A 17,149-nucleotide genomic window follows, 5' to 3' on the forward strand; every position below is an offset into this window, starting at 1 on the left:
GATGATGAAGCCTTTGCATGCTTTCTTTAAAACAAATTTTCACATAATACAAAAATACAAATCTTTGCTTAACTGAGCTGAAAGTCCATTGTGTTAACAAAGGTGGGGGAAAAGATATGGTTTCTAGCTCAGATTTGGGAAAGTTGAAGCAGTTTGGTGGGAGGCATAGGGAAGCCAGTCCCCTCTTAAAAGTAGAAGGAAGAATGAAAAATCTAAATTATCTGTGGCTTGAAAGCAGTAATAATGCTCAGTGTTTTTCTCATGCTTCCCAAAGAGTCCAGAATTATGAATGACTTCTTTTTTTAATTGGGCTTAGGGCCTTTGGGAGGGAAAGAGATGCATTTTTTTTTTTTTAAATCAAACCTTCTAAAGTCACTAGTGTTTTGGGACAAAGTAGTGAGAATGAAGAAATAAGAAACTTCAGACAAGGGCCTCGTCTATTTCCCTATTGTCAGCCTTTCATTAAAAAAACCCCAAAACTATCTGTGGCCTCTTGCCAAGACTATGTTAAAAGGAACTTAGATGTCTGGGTATTTCTCATCTGCATGAAAAATGAGGAATGTCTCAATTTTCCTGAGATTAATGGTAAAGATAAATGCTTTGTACTTTAAAAATACAGCCTTTAGGCGGCTGTCCAGAGAAAAGGGCATCACAAGAATGTAGGCTACTTTAATAGCACTTTTGATCTGAAAGTTTGAAAATAGGTTTGGTATAATAGCTTTACATTTAGAAGGACAATTTTTCTCCCTTGTACTCCTCAAACTTCACATATTCTGTGTAAGAATAAGTAAAGACCTAATGCCTTTAATTCTCAGAGCCGCTGTCAATACCACCTCCTCCCCAGTAATAAACTTGTTCTTTGTAATTCATGATCTTTCCCATAGGTTTTTGTTAACATTGCCAAATGACGAATCTACGTTTCCCATTCATGTCTGAGAAAGTGCAAGCAATGTGTTCTGTCTGTTGGGAAGGGAATAAAGTGCTGCTTTTTTCTAGATTCTCCCTTGGACCTAATGATTCCTGTGACTTTTACCAAATCTACTGTATACTGTTGGTGCTCTAGATGTTTGGTTAGCCAATATGAAAAATATGATAAATAATGCTAAAATGTTACTCATACATAGCCTTATAGAATTTCAGGACTTGGAGAAATCAGAGAGATGATCTAGAAATCTAACTTGAAATCCATAGAGATGAAGTGACTTGCTTTGAATCACACATGTAGTTTGTGGAAGAGCTGGGATAAGAACTCCGGAATAAGTCTCCTGATTCCAAGTTAAGTGTTGATACATTAATTGGCATCCCCAGAATGATAGATCACATTTGTTCTGAGTAGAAACTCAGCCGTGGCTGGAGTAGAAAAGATACTAGCGATGGAAACTTTCCTAACTCTTTTAGAACCTTCTTTAAGACTTAGTTTTCCTAGTCTGTAAAATGGGAAAAATAAGCATGCCTTACCTACTACTTTACAGAATTGTTGTGAGGATCCAGGCAGGTAGAGTATATATGAAGTGTTTCATAATCCAAGGTGCCATGTAAGGATAAGATGTTAATAATATTCCCCATGGGAAAGTACGACCCTGTCTATAGGATATAGTACCTTATGTGAGCGTGTATTACACAGCTTACAAACTATGTGGTAATGGGCAAGCCCCACGTGTGGACTCTGAGACTGTATAGACAGGTCAGTGGAAGGAGTTCCCACTGAGGACAGAATTGCCGGTCCTTGACACATTGACACATACCAAAAAGCATTGCCTACTTAAAAAGCCACAGAAAGTATCTGTGCTTGGAGAAAAACAAGTTTTTAATTTTAGCATTCCGCTTCTGGAAACTTTGGTGGCAATGAACTGTGGGGGAACACAGTATCTACGGACCATCGTGTTGGGGGACATTTTCAGACCTTAAAGAACTGCCATTAGTAACAGACTTTTGTATCTAGAAGCTGTAGCCAGGTTTTTACAGATAGCTGTAGTCTTAGTTGTGACTTTGTGAAAAAGTTAGGCTGGATGCAATGTTGCAATGAATTGGAGGTATTATTAGCCACGGTACTGCTGGTACGGTTAGTCAAATCAGTGACTTTCACTAGTATCATTTTGCCATAAAAGAATCTGTTTGCACCATATTAGCCTTTGCCATGATGGGCAGAGCTGACATAGAGTATTGTTTAATAGAATTAAATGTTTTCAATTGGATATACAATTCAAACCAGCAATGATGTACACATATTAGAGGGAAAGTAATGACAATTTTCCTCCGCATTCATGTTCCATCTCTGAGTTTTATGGCCTACGTGACCTTGATCAAGTCATTGACCTCTCTGGGTCTCAGTTTCCTCAACTGTAAAATGAGGGCACTGGCTTCTGAAATCCCTTCTGGTTCCAAAATCTAAGATCCTATGATCCCTATGTTTTAGGTCAGAGCTTTCCAACCTTCAACCTACAGAAATAAATTGCTATTCTTTATAGTGTGGTGCTAAAACCCTTAGGCACACATGGGGTCAGGACCAAAAGCTATCAATAGGAAAAACAGCATAGGAGATAAAAGAAACAAGATATATAGGTGAAGAAAAATCAGTTTTGAAATTTCTAAGGTTTAAGTAATAAGCAACTTTCATTATAGAAGTTTTGCTGATTGGGAAAAAGTGGCTCTGTGGATAAACTTTTAGTAAATAATGACCTACGCAACTAATGTGCCTTCATATATATTAGCTAGATGTCTTTCGGATATATATATTTTTCTAGCATTGGCTATTATAAAGTGATTCTACTTGTTATATCAGAAGATTTATCTCTCATCAATAACCTATAAAAGGCCTGTAGAGATAGAGTGAGTGTATACCAGATTCGTCTGACTTTTTAAAGATGAAGAGCTATAGCAATTGTTCCTCTGGAAACAAAGTAATTTTTTTTTAAATAAAGTCTTACATTGGGTAATGGTAGGTGAAAAGGCCCCCAGATTGGACACTGTTAATGTGGGAATTTGTTTTTCTTAATTGTATGTTAGTAACATGGGTTTGTTTTCTTTTCTATTTCAATAGATGGGAGGGAGAGAAAAATAAATGTGTAATAATTGAAAAAAAAATTCCCTAGTTCATATGGCTTTTTTAAAAACAAGTTTTTTGCTTGTGAGAAAGAAGTTTTTTATACTGAATAAATTGTTTTACATACGTTCAAAAGTAGCCAGAGCAAATCACCAACATCAAACGTATTTCTGCCACGGTTCCAGTCTAATGTTAATTGCTTCCATTGGAGGTAGGAGCTTATGAGAGAGGATGCCTCAGTTTTCCTGCTCAAGTTATTACTTTTCCAAGCCTGTATGTCCATGTTCCCTCTGGGTTCAACAGGTAATTCTTGCTATTTATAACTACATAGTGGGCATGGCCTTTGTTTACCTATAGGCTTATTTACTTCCTGGTATCTGTATTTCACCACATACTGCTGGCCATAGACCAGTTAGATCCTTTGCAGCTCCCAGAGGGAAAAGATATAAAACAGACTCATTTGATATATTGTCAGGTACAAAGACTTGGGCATTCTCCCTCCTGCTTTCTCTTTGGCTTCGCTTTTTGTTTGTGTAACTTTGGTAAAATCATTGAGCCTGCCTTTTGTAAAGAAGATAACTTGGCTCATCCATGATGTGCAGGAGTGTTGTGTGAATTAATGAGTGGAAGGCATGTAATAATATGTAGCACTTTTGTAGTATTTTGATGATTTCATCTAGAATCTTGGCATCTGGAAATTTGAACATTTACTAGAAAACAGGGCCAATTTTGGATGATACTGAGTCCAATGTGTATTTTAAATGGTTTATACTTTCATTTCAACTTGTACTTAGAGTTTCAGCTTTGGCCTGGGAGGTTATGGATTAAAATACTCCAACAGAGCCCTTGTTTAATCAGCATGAGTACTTGTTCCACAAAACCAAATTCCTTTCCTCCCCCCTTCCCACCAACGTATACACTAATAGAAGTTTTCATTAGATGCTGAGACCAAAAAGGAAAAATCTATACCCTGGTGCCCAGGCTTTCTGGATGAATCTTTTGGAATTTAGGTAGGCTGATCCTTGGGTGGGTCCATGACTAAAGACTTTCTAGCTTGGTATAGGTAAAGTGTGGCCTCTGAGACCCTGGGTCATGGTATCACCATATGAGTAGCTAAGAATAGGATTTTAGTGGAGGTAAATGAACGTAAATGAATATAATATTATAATAGTAATAATATCTTCTATTGTGGAGCTCAGAATTCCTTAGCCTAATCCTCAGAATATTAATATTCATTATAGAGCTTGGGCACTTAACATCCTTGAAGCCTCAGTTTCCTCATCTGTAAAATGGGATATTTCATTTTCTACCTCACAGGGTCATTGTGGCAAAAGTACTGTGTCAAAAAATGCTTTGTAAGTATGATTTGTGATTGTTATTTAACTAGAGTTGAAACTAGGACCAGCCTTTTGAGCCCCACCCATTATTTCCCTGAACTATGATACCTTTCAGCACATATTTAGCTAGAAACTTGCCCATTTATTTACTCAGACACTCTCAAGCAGGGGTACTGAACCACTCCACTCTGTCAAGGCTTACGGTTTATTCTTCCATGGGGGAAGGAAGGACTCTTGGATAAGACATTCTTCTCCCCCACACTGCTAGAGACTTTTTAACATGGAAGTCACCGTTGCTGATTTTAAGACTTTGGAAAGATGAAAGGAATTTCCTTTTCACTTGGGTACCTTCCTTGTTGTTCACGTGCTGTGGAATGATGAAGTTAGCAGTTCCTAAGAGAATGTGTGTTTCATTTTTTGCGTCTTCCATAAAGAGAAATTAGATCCTTTTCTGCTTTCACAACCCTGGAATTCATTGCCTCACCAGACACACCATCCTTGTGAGATTCACCAGGTGTATAAATAAACCCAAACTGGAGAGTTCCTTCTTAGCTAGGGCACTACCTCTAGCTAGAGTAGCCTTAAGGTGTGAGGTATTATGGCACCATGACAAAGACAGCAGGACTTGAAATCAGAGAATCCAGGTTTAAATCTTGGCTCAAACCTTCTCAGCTTATTATCTGAATGATTTTAGGCAAATCATGTAGCCTCTCTGGGCCTCAGATTCCTTATCTGTAGTAATGGAAAAGGTTGGACCAGAAGTGCTCTGGGGTTGTTCCTTCTGGCTTTGAAACAATGAATTCTGCTCGTGGAGGATCTGACCTCTTCTATGACACGTTACTGTAGAATTTTTGTGTTCCTGGGCTCTAGAATGCTCCCTAGGGGAGAGCTGTGAGGCATGTTCCTGAGCCTCTACTTCCTCACTAGATTCCTAATTCTCATCTGCATCTCATTTTGAGGTCCCTCACTATTTCTATCCCATGCTCTGCCATTCCTAGATTGAACCTCTCCAGGGAAGGCTGTCCTAGACTGTAAGGACCAGAACGGATTTTGGGGTTTTTTTGCCATTCAAGTTACATTTTGTGTTTAATTGTTTAAGCTGATAAGACAGAAGACGGATTTGAGCTCGCCATTGGTAGGGCACATATGTCTTTCTTTGGCTCGGTCCATTGTCTTGTCTGTGATTGTATATACATATATAAAAAATATTTGGTTGTTTGGCTTCAAAGTAAAAACTTGTCTTTGTTCTTCTTCCCCCACCTTGGTAGGAATGATTCCCTAAACACGCAGAGCATTGTTTGAATTACAATATACTCTCTTCCTTTGGGGTTGTTATAAGAAACCCTTGATGCAATATTTAATTTGTCTCTAAGATAATTATGTAACTTGTTGACTTGTTTAACGATATATTGTGCTCTGGAGGGTGCTCTTTAAAGTTTGCCTTCTTACTTTAAAAGTCCAAGATGAAGCTCTTTCCTCTGCATTTGGCATGCCCTATCTGCCAGTCTGCCACCCTTTTTGTACTTCTGCCTAAGGAATTTTCAGTATGTAAATGAACCAGTTTCTATTCATTTGGGGCTCTAATACATATTTTAAGTAAGGTAAATCTTGTGGGGGAAAAAACCCTCAAAATTTAAGAATGAAAGATCTTCAAAAGATTACTTATGATCATTCAAGATTCCTTAGAAGATAATAACAACTGAAATAACAGCTCTTCTGGCCATTGAGAGACATAAAACTTGTAGACATATGCCCACCAAAAGTATTTTCCTCCGTGATAAAGGAGATCCAGGTCAAGGAGAAATTCATTGTGGTCAGTAAGGTTCTCTAGATGTTCTTTGTAGATGACATTGTGTTGATTGTGTCAAGCCCAAAGACCCTCCTGGAAGAGATCTGTAGTCACTCAAAGGCCTTTGGTCTATTCATCCATACAGGAAAGAACAAATGGATGAATAATGTGTATTGTTGAGATTTCAACATGCATTTGAATGGATACCCTATGGAGCTTATCCAGTATGTACATCAAGGACAGACAGTACAGATGAACAGTGAGCTGGGGCCCAGAGTAGAAAAGGAGGAGAGTGGATTGGATTAGTTAGGAGAAACTGAAAAAAAAAATATTCCTGACCCCAGGCTTCTCACAACAGCAAAGGTGTACCTTTTCAATACAAACATTTTAATGATGTTATATGGCAGCAAGACCTAGGATAGTATCACTTCTGTAGAACCAAAGATGAGCATCACCCAAAGGTAATGGAAAGGACCATGGTGAATTTGAGCAGATTACAACATAGAACCAATGAGTAACTCTAAAGAACAGGAGTAAAGGATGTCATCAAAGAATTGTAAAACAGAAAAAGAAGATTCAATGTTACTGGATTACTGAGTCCATGGAGGGTAGTGAGGTAAAAGAGGGCTGCAAAGATAGGAAGCTTTAAAAACCAAACAGAGGGTTTTATATTTGGTTTCTTTGCTGTTCCTTGCACATGACTGTCTGTCTCCTGACTCTAAGCATTTTCACTAGTTGTCTCCCTTGTCTGGAATGCTTTCCTTCCTAATCTACCCCTCTTAGATTCCCTCTATTCCTTTAAGTCTTAGCTAAAGTCCCACCTTCAGCAAGTTTTTCCCAGTCCCCCTTAATGTTAGTGCCTTCCTTCCAAGACTGTCCCCAATTTGTCATCTGTATCTATTGTATCTATTTCTCTTGTTTGTAGATAGTTTTGTGAACTCCTTAAGAGTAGAGCCTGGTTTTTGCCTTTCTTTGTACTCAAAGCACTTAGAGGAGTGCCTGGCACATGAGTGCTTAATAAATGCTAGTTAGCTTACTTGACTGATAAAGTACTCCACTCTTATCCTTACAGTGTCTGAAGGAATTGAGGGATACCTTCAGCATTTGGGGAGGATGCCTTCTGGTGAACTTTGGGGAAGGATATGATCAATAGTTGCACAGCATGGATAATATTTCGATTTGAATCATTGGATGGGAACTCTCAAATATTTTCAGTTCACTTAGTGAAAAAAATAAAGTTTCAGGTAAAAAGATAAATTGGGGAGGAGGAACCTTTTCAGAAACATACAGTAGAATTTCTTTAAATAACAGGCTTCTATGATACATTTAAAATGAGTCTTGATTGACCAAAATAAATCAGTATATATTCAGTTTTGCAGGAACTTGTGTGAGATAAACCTGTATTGTACCTACTCCCAGAGACCATCCACCCTCCCTTCTCTTGTCTTAGTTACTGTCACTTATGTCTTTCATCAGGTTGGTTAAAAACTTGGCAGGATGGAGTAAAGAACCCCAGAATGTGAAGGTCATTGATGTTTTATGGTGATGGCAAGTGCCTGGATCCACTGAATGGAAAACTGTAACTTAATTTAGTTCACCCCATAAAGCCACGGGCGGAAGGATTAAGGAAAAAAGAAGTCTGATTGAGCATTGACCCCAAGCATACCGCCCGGGGGTGGGGGTGGGTAGGGAGTCGAGGAGATGTGAGTGCTTCCCAGATTCTGCTGTGCTAGGATGATTTTCTCCAACGGGGACAAAAACAAACACCTAGTTTGTTCTGGTACAGCCGGAAAAAGTTTGAAGGAATGTGAGAAACTTTGGCTAAAGAGAATTATTGTACTGCTTCAGTTTATTTAACGTCGACTATACAAACAATGTTGTAGGCTCTACAGAACAATGTTGAATTAGAGCTCGGTGAGTTTATCATACAGAACAGGTAGGGCACAGATAGACTGCAAGGGATCCTAGACCGAGGGACCTCCAGGTCTTCTAATACAATCCTTCCATTTTACAGATGAGCCAGCTGAGATTCAGAAAGGGAGAGGGTGTACGTTCAGAAAGTGTCAGGGGCTGCATTCTGACTGCTGCCTTCAGGGTTCAAGCCACGTCTCTTAACACTTAACGCTTAACTTGCTGTGGGCAACTCACTTTACTTTCTGCTGGCCTCCCGGAGACCGTAAAGTGCCAGTAGCTTGTTAATCTTCAGCAATTGGAATTAGAGGTTGGAGAAGGGCAGTTTCCCCAGAAATATCCTCTGCTAAGGAAGTCACAGGTCGGAATTGCCACACAGAGTCATTCCCTACCCAACCTCCCAATACTAAGACACACAAACGCATTTTTAGTCCCAGTGGAATTGACATTTGTTGGGGGCCATTTTTTGTTTTGGGGAGTTTATCTAATATATCCCCTGAGTTTATAGCCAACTGCTGTTCTCTCTGCAGGCTCTTTCTGCATCCTTTCTTTTTAACAGTACTGATGATTAATATAGAAAGGGGGAGGCGGGAGAAGAAAGTTATATGCAGAAACGTCAGTTTGTACCTGAGTTAAACTTTGTGTCAGTTTTACGGGATAGAATATTATATAGCCTGTGTCTGGGAGACCCTATCTATGACGCATATTCTTCTCTTAACTGTAAGTCCGGAATTCTTTAGCAGGCAATCCCAGCCAGCCCTGTGCACATGCACACACACTCACAAAACACACACACACACACACACACACACACACACACACACACACACACACGGCATTGTTTACTTCCTCGGTAAAGGCTGCTCAGGACGTTCAGTACCAAGGAGGCCGATATGCTTGCATAAACACTCCTGCCAGATTTATCTCTCAAGCCTATCTTTCCTTTCCAGTCTTGGAAAGCTATTAATCTGCTGGGGAGGCTTTTGTTCTTAGAGTGCAGGCATCATTCTCTAATCATTTAGAGTTCTACAGGAATCTAGTACAGACTTGCAGGTTCATTTCCCTGCAGTTTAACCCAGGGCTAAGGAGAGTTGATTGGGAGGTGGGATGGGAGAAGGAGTCAAGCCGGGAGAAGTGGGTCTTGGATTCATGGGGATTGGTTGACGGCTTTCAGTGACCGTTCTGGAACGAAGCATAATTTGGAAAAGAAAGCAGTGTTTTCTTTGTATGCTTATTAGAAGTTTAAGGGACTTTGGGGCTGATGACACACTGTTGCTTGTACAGGTTGTGTTTTGTTTTAAATAGAAAGGCTCCCTACTGTTAAAGGTGTAAAAAAATGTTCCATATAAGATCCAGGATCAGAGGGAGGAATCAGTGTGGAACTGAGCACTGATTTTGGCGTCAGATGGACCCAAGTTCAAATCCGGCCTCTTACAGTCACTACCTATGTGAACCAAGCAAGTCACTCCGTCTTTTGGGGACCCAGTTTACTTTGCTCTGAAATGGGGAAGGGTTGGATTAATTATATGGTCTCTAGCCTTAGAGATCTTCTATTTCAGTCTTTAACCTTAAAGCCCATCTAGTTAGAACTCTTCTTTTTAAGGAGAACCGGGGGCACAGAGAGGAGTGATTTGCTGAGGTTATACATGTAAGAAATAGCAGAGTTGGTATTTGAAGAGGTTCTCTTAAATCAAAATCCACTGCTCTTTCTTTCCATTGTACCATTGCTTCACATCTGAGCCATTTTCTTTTCTCTTTTTTCTTTTTTTTGATGAGGAGGAGGGGACAATCAGGACTAAGTGACTTGCCCAGGATCATGTTATAACTAGTAAGTGTCTGAGGTGGAATTTGAACTCCGGTCCTCTTGACTGCAGAGCTGGTGCTCAATCCACTGGCAACCTAGCTGCCCATACCTTTTTTTTTTTAAGACTCAGCTTAAGCGCCTCCTTCTGCCGAGGGCCTATCCTGAATTGCCCCAAGTTCTATTCTCTCTTTACCACCCCCCCCCCCCCCAGCTACCTTGTATTTATATATTTCCCTACATTTATGTATGTTGTTGTTCGTAATAGAGTGAAAGTTTCTTGAGAGTGACACTTTCATTTTTGTTTCCTTTATATCCAGTGCTTTACATGGTACCAAGAATGTTGGTGGTATTGCAGATTGATTGATTGATTTGAAAGCTTTACTTTGAATTAGCCATAATCACAATGTCAATGCTAAATACCTTCTCTTAATATAACAGGGTAACATAGGGGAATGGCCAGTCAAATTTGTGGTCACAAATAACTTTGTGACCAAGCCAGAGGATGGAGAGACGTAGTTAAATGGTACTAGTGCTGGCTGTCAGCGGGCCAATTTGACAGACAGGAATTGCTTTCTTAAGCATTTTTTTCCTTTGTGTGCTCATTGCTACCACTGAAAGTGCTTGGTGCTTGCCAACCAAAACAACTGATTTTCCTTTCGAGTCCCAAAGGTGAGAAACTATATTGGGCACTCGAATTTATGGAGAAAAAGGGCAATTTGCTTACCATGAACCAAGCTGAAAATGAGGCAGCAAAAGCTAAAGGAAGGAAAGAGTTGGGTGTGTTTTAAATCAGAGAGGCAGACAGAAAATTCTTTTCTCTTATGGTTTGCTTTTTTAAATGTTTTAAGCTGTAATTAAAATTCATTTTAGTGTTTTCTGAGGTTTTCTGTGTTCTCAGGCTTGGGAGTGGCTGGTTTCCTAAAGGGAATTTGGTTTTTTCATTTACTAACTAGGTTAAAATTTTTATTATGAAAGTGGCATATAACCCCTACACTTTTCTCCCTCCCCCCTCACTCTTGAGTGAGGAATTGAAATGAGAAAAGGGAAAAAAAAACATATCTCAGTTATAAATGGCTTCATTTGGATGATCATCTGTGTTGAGATGGGGGGGGGGGGTGTTGTGAGGGGAAACTTAGAAGTCCATAGCAGCTGTACTGTGATACCCAACATTTTAGGGCAGACATTTCCTACAGAAGGGATGGAATCCTAATCTGAAAATACATTTGAAAAGTGGCCAGTGTACACTGTTTAATCTTTCTGCTCAGTCCAGAAAGTCTTCCATTTACAAGCAAGTCTGAGAACATTGAGTACTAGGAGTAGGATTGCTCCCACAGGGAGCACTGGAATCCCGTGTGCTGACACTGGTGCCCTCCCTTCTCCTCCCAATCCTCCTCCCTTTTGTCTTCTTTCCTGTGTCTCCTCCCCCAGAACTGCTGCTTTTGGGTTTGTAAACTCAGGCTGTAGGAAGGAGAGCAATGGGCCCTTCAGACCCGAAAAGCCTAAGAATCAGAACCCATATTAAAGTGCAGCCTGAGGTTCACGGTTGGGTCAGGAATTCAGGAAACAGTGCATGAAAAGTTGCCCAGGCACTGTTTCCTCATAACTCTAAAGCAGCTTGAAATAATAACTTGAGATCTGGAAGTAAACAAAAAACAGGTTAAATTCTTCTTTCTTTTTGATTTCAACCCCTTTTGCACAGGTGAAAGAAAGAAAAGATAGGACTGAATAGAACCAAATTAAGCAATAGGCATATTGTGTTTCTGGGGCCAGAGGTTTTGGAATAGCCCAGGCTAAGGTTCTCAGTCTATGGAAGGATTAACTCCCCCAAGTAGCATATTGGAAAGAGGAGACTCAGCTGCTGGTACCAGATTCTCTATGACTAGCTCTGTGACCTTGGGCAAATCCACTTCCCAGGAACTTGTTGTTTCTCCGTATTTAGGAGAGGAACAGCACAGGATGCCCCCCAAAAAGCATTAGTGCCCCCAACACTTATCCACTGTATCACCTGTTGGTTGGAAGTGAGTTTGTTGCCGGGGGCTGTTGCTCATGCCTGTGATTTGTTAATATGGGGAACTCTGGGAAGGGAGACATCCTCTAGCAATGCAAATTTTCTATTTGTTTGAAAGCAAACAAAAAACTCACTTACCTCTTTACTAAAGGGTGATAAGTTAATATGGAGAATAAGAAATGCATTTTTGAATGGGGCCTATGTAGGAATATATTTTGCTTGACTTGTGTTTATGTGATGTGAGGTTTGTCTGTCTTCCTTCTTTCCTTCCTCTTTCCCTCCCTCCCATTTCTCTTTCTTTCTTCCTTCCTTCCTTTCTTCCTTTCTCTTTCTTCCTTTCTTTCTTTCTCTTTCTTTCTTTTTCTTTCTTTCTACCTTTCTTTCTTTCTCTCTCTCTCACTCTTTCTTTCTTTTTCTTCCTTCACATAAAATAAATTATAGTCCTACTAGTCTTACTTGGGATACTAAAATGATAAATGACTTGCCCAGGGTCTCCACACCTAAAACAGGTGGGGTTTAACTCCAGGTTTTCCTGGCTCCAATATTGGCTTAATGAGGCGGCTCGGTGGCGCAGGACATGGAGTCAGGAAGACCTGCGTTGAAATCCAGCCTCAGACATTTACCAGCTATGTGAGCCTGGACAAGTCACATTTATTAAGTGCCTGCTATGTGCTATGTACTGTGCTAAACATCTCAGTTTCCTCAACTATCAAACGGGTATAATAGTAGCACCCACATTCCATGGTGGTTGTGAGGATCAAATGAAATATTTGTAAAGCAACTTAGACCGATGCTTGGCACACAGTAGGTACTTAACAAATGCTTGATGTCTTCCTCAATATCCATTGTTCACTATTATGCCTTATTATTAATATTGCCTGTAAGGTTTTAAAAATTCTATTATGAGGGAGAGTTCTTAGTGTTGTCTTTAGAACAATTCTGCTGCTCCAGCTTTGTATAGTAATAGTGGTCATGTCCTTTTGGTTTTATATTTTCTGGTTATTTTCTTAGGTCCACCATCCCTTTCCTATAACCTCACCTTTCTCATCCCATAATTTTGTAGTAAAGAAGTTATTTACAGAATGAACAGTAGTCATTCTTGCTGTCGAGAAATTCAGATCCCTTTTCCAAGTGGGCAACTGTGTTTCAAATCAACACAGGAGTTATTGTGTGTATGTGCTTAAGCTAATCGTGAAATACATCTTTGGAATGGGATTGTATAGAGCATATCTGGTTTTTCAGTTGTCCTTCTGGTGGATTTGGTCTACCTATTCACACCTGTTTAAACTTCTGGTTTAGCACTGGGGGTGGGAGGGGTGAAGTGTGATATGAATTTCCGTCTGGCATTTGTTCGATACAACTGGGATCTCAGAATTTGCCATTTGTTGCAGTTTTCAGAGGCCATCTGAGAAACCATTTAGCAGCCCAGTTCCTGTGAGAGCTCTGATAATGGTCATTGAAAGCAGTAATCCCAGAGGCCTAAGGGAGGATAACAACCTTCAATAATATATCTGCCAATCTTTGCTCTTAATCATAACATCCTTAGCATTGAGGGAAGGCTACTTTTTTCTAAATGTGCTCATGGAGAAATGGGCCCATGGCAAAAAAAAAAAGATAGACCATTTAGTGTCATCAGACTTATGGGTTTTGCAGGGGAAGGGATGTACCTCCCCCCCTCCCCCTTTTAAACCAGAGGTTTGTGTGTTTGTTGAGTGGGAATGTGGAAATTGATGTGTTAGCACAGTAGGCCCTTCTTACAGTTTTTGATGGACAAAGATGCTAGAAGATTTGGTGTGAAGTTTTTTTCTTAGAAGATAAGATTATATGTTATAATACCAAGATTTCCTCCTTTGCCTTTTCTAAATGTATGAGGAGAAGTTGATTGTGAAATGGAGATTGACAGTGTTTAGATCATCCCCATCTTTATATAGAACAGCTTGTGGGTGAGTACATGGGAAATGATTATGTCAAAAGGTAAAATCCAAGAGAAAAAAATCAAATAATGGTGAACCAAGCATATTTCCTTTTTTTCACATTTCTTGTGACTTTTTGTGTTTCCTTGCAAGCTGTGCATTTTAGAGGTGCCAGACTACTAAAAAGAGGAGGATAGTACTGAAATAATACCTTTTTCTCTTTAACCCTACCATTCTAATATTTTTTTAAAAAGTGAGTTTATGAAGAAGATACTTTGAAATTACTCTTCTCCTTTTCCCCCTCTCCCTCCATCCCCAGCAGATATTTTGGATAACTGTCTAATGGTAAATAGGTCAGAACAAGTAAGGGTTAACAGGCATGGGAGGGAGAAGAAAGAAACTGACAGAAATAGGTATCTTTTAAAAAATATTTAATTTCCTTCTTCCCTTTCCCAACCTCTCTCCCTCTCCTCACTCCCACTCCTTTTCTCTCCCTCCCTCTCCCCCTTTCCCAACTCTCCCCGTTTTTCCCCTTTTCCTCCCTCTCTCCACTTCTCTTTCTCTGTCTCTCCCTCTCTCTTCCTCTTCTCCCTTCTCTGTGTCCCTCCTTCCCTTTCTTCCTCTTCCCCCATCTGTCTTTCTCTGTCTCTCTGTCTCCCTCCCCATTCCCACTCCCCTCTCTCAAGGGATGCATGGCATGTCAAAAGTTGTGTTTTAGAAATTCAAATTTTGGAAATTCAAAAGAAGGAAAAAATTATTTGCAGTTTTGGAGGTTCTAGGTTTGTTCTATAATAGAACCAAAAGGTCTAAAGTGATTTCAGCAGTACTTCTGTCCCCCTAAAAACTCTTTAAGTATAGCAAGAGGACTGTCAAATGAGAGGCAGGCAGTTAGGCACTGTCCTCTCTTCTTCTTCTTCCATGTTGTTTTTGTTCTTGCCACTTCCTTGCCTCTAAAAATATATAAAGCAAATTTGAGCCCTGTCCCCGTGGCTGCTCCCCCATAGGCTTCTGTTGGTCCCCTCCCTCTTGCCTCATTGGCCCACTGGCTTTAGCTTGGCTCAGCTGACTGAGAGTTAATATAGGTCAGTATCGCAATGTGGAATTGACGAGCCGTTCTCATTCCCAAATCCAGCTTTGTTTAATCTGGCCAGACTCCAGTCCTTTTTTAAATACTACTTTTGCCCAGCCTTATGCACTGTGATAAGAACAGGCTTTACTGGAGCCAAGTTTGGAAAGGATTCCCCTCCCCCCCCTTCCATCTCCTTTCCCCTTTTCCCTAATATACCTAGAAAATATATAAATGTAAAAGATTAAATAAAACGTGTCCTCAAACATTTTTATGAGTAGTAGAATAAATTTGTGACTAATGCCTTTGGTGGAGAGGAGAGGCGATTAATCCAAGGCATTTTCATGGTGCTTCCCCAAACAGTACAAACAAGAACTAAAAGTTCAGTTTATCCTTTGGTATTTTAATACTCTGCCCAAGGAGAGATATTTTGTGGAGGCGTGTCTTTTTTTCCCCCTTTTTCCTTCAAGCAGCTGAGTCTTGCACACCCTTGTTAGACCAAGAGTGTGCAGACGCTGAAAGCTTCTGGAATTGTTTTTGTTGTTGTTTCCCCTGGTTTGTGAAAGGTGTGAGCACACAGACAGTATTTTGGGGCCGTGGTGTGGAACGCAAATTGAATTTTTAGGAACACTTGGGAAAAGATCTTGAAAAGAAGGGAGGAGGGGAAAAGCCCCTTTCACTAAAACTGCCACCTCTGTATCCTGTGATTTCATCTAATTTTGACTGCTGCCCTGTGAAAATTTTCAGTGTTTGAGGAATTTAATTTTCCAAATGCAGCCTTTGTTTTGCAAAAATACAGCATGCTTAAGTATCTATTTTTAAAGACCTAACAAAGCCAACCCAAGTCTTTTTTTTTTTGCTCTGTCACCCAGACTATATATAGAGTTACTTTTCAGTTTCTATTACAGTCATCATTTGTACTTTTGAAGCTTTCTGTATTGTCCCCACCAGAAAGTATGTAAATAGTGTATTTAAGAGCATTTTTTTATGGAGATGAGTTGCGTTTCTAATATAGTTCCTTAGGATGTATTATTTACTCTAAAAAAAGGGAGGAGGCTTTTGTCTTTTGTGATAGACAAAGTTTTCAGGATAGAGAATTTGAGGGAAGCAAAGGATCTGTGGAGGCTTCCCTGTGTCCTAGACCTTGGGGGTTTTCGGAAAAGCCCATGTTTCTATGTTTGTGGTGGCTATTTAAGGATTCTGCTGCTTGGATGAAATATAGCTGCAGCAGGCAGTGCATCTGGAAGGAGGGGCCCAATTAATACTAGTGTTACTATACTACTGTGCCCATTTTATTTTTTATTTTTCCTTTTGTAAAGACATACTTTTTTTTAAAAGTATAAATACTTTGTTTCATATCATAATCATTTCCAGAAATACTCCTTTACCTCCTCAGTAACCTAGGAACCCTTCTCTTTAAAAAAGATTTTTAAAAATGAAGGAAAAAAAACAACATCTTAACCAGATTAATCAGTGACCATAACCTCTCCCCTCTGCAATGAAGCTGGGGAAAATCCATTTTCTCAACTTTCCTCTAGTACCAAGCTTGGTCATTATTATTACATAACATTCAGTTTCGTTTTATTCTTTGTTTTTACAATGCCATAGTTTTGTGTATATTGTTTTCCTGGCTCTTAAGTATTTTGCTTAGTTCATATAATTTTTTTCCTATTAGAATTTTATTTTCCTGAAAATCTAACATTCATTAAAACTCAAAGTAAGAAATATTTATAGTATCAATTAAAATGAGTATTTTAAAGATGGCAGCCAAATTCATCTCTAATCTTTCAGTCACCTTGACCCAGACCCCACCTTCTTGTCTCCTTTTTTTGCGTTACCCTTACTGGGAAATACTGCCTGATAAGTAAAACACATATTTCAACAAATGTGCATAAAGTACCTACTCCTTGCCATGCTCTACGATAGGTCCTGAGGCAGTATCTGTCCTCCAAAGAATGTAGAAATGTTGTAAGGATATAAATCAAATAATTATATACAGGATAAATGTAGTTACTGTGAAGGCAAAGTAGTCTGAGAGATTTGAGTACAATTTAAGTCCTAGAAGTTAGGGATTATTTCATTTTGGTCTTTGGTAGTACAGTCCTAATTGTTAATTCTTTATTCTCAAAGAGGACCAATGACATAAACTCATTTTCAGAAAGGGTAATAAGCTACTTGCCCGTTGTCACAAAGCTAGTAAGAAGTATATTGGACAATGAGATGTACCTCTGTCTGAATTTTGTTACAGAGGCACAGCTGAGACTTAAGCTCTTCTGGC

At 39.5% G+C, this 17,149-nt stretch overlaps 1 protein-coding gene and 1 long non-coding RNA gene across 5 annotated transcripts in view; one reads left to right on the top strand and one right to left on the bottom strand.

Moving 5' to 3' along the window:
* LOC140526625 (uncharacterized) overlaps positions 1-5,310 on the bottom strand; it is a 66,259-nt gene extending 60,949 nt beyond the window's left edge. For all 3 annotated transcript variants that reach the window (XR_011974451.1, XR_011974449.1, XR_011974450.1), the window contains exon 1: positions 4,583-5,310. This is a non-coding gene — a long non-coding RNA (uncharacterized lncRNA). The remainder of the gene's footprint in view (positions 1-4,582) is intronic.
* The window catches only part of FOXO3 (forkhead box O3), a 153,886-nt gene that overhangs the window by 35,893 nt on the left and 100,844 nt on the right, over positions 1-17,149 (top strand). The gene's annotated exons all lie outside the window — the stretch shown is intronic.

Source organism: Notamacropus eugenii, chromosome 2 (genome assembly GCF_028372415.1).
Source record: "Notamacropus eugenii isolate mMacEug1 chromosome 2, mMacEug1.pri_v2, whole genome shotgun sequence".
Lineage (NCBI taxonomy): Eukaryota > Metazoa > Chordata > Mammalia > Diprotodontia > Macropodidae > Notamacropus > Notamacropus eugenii.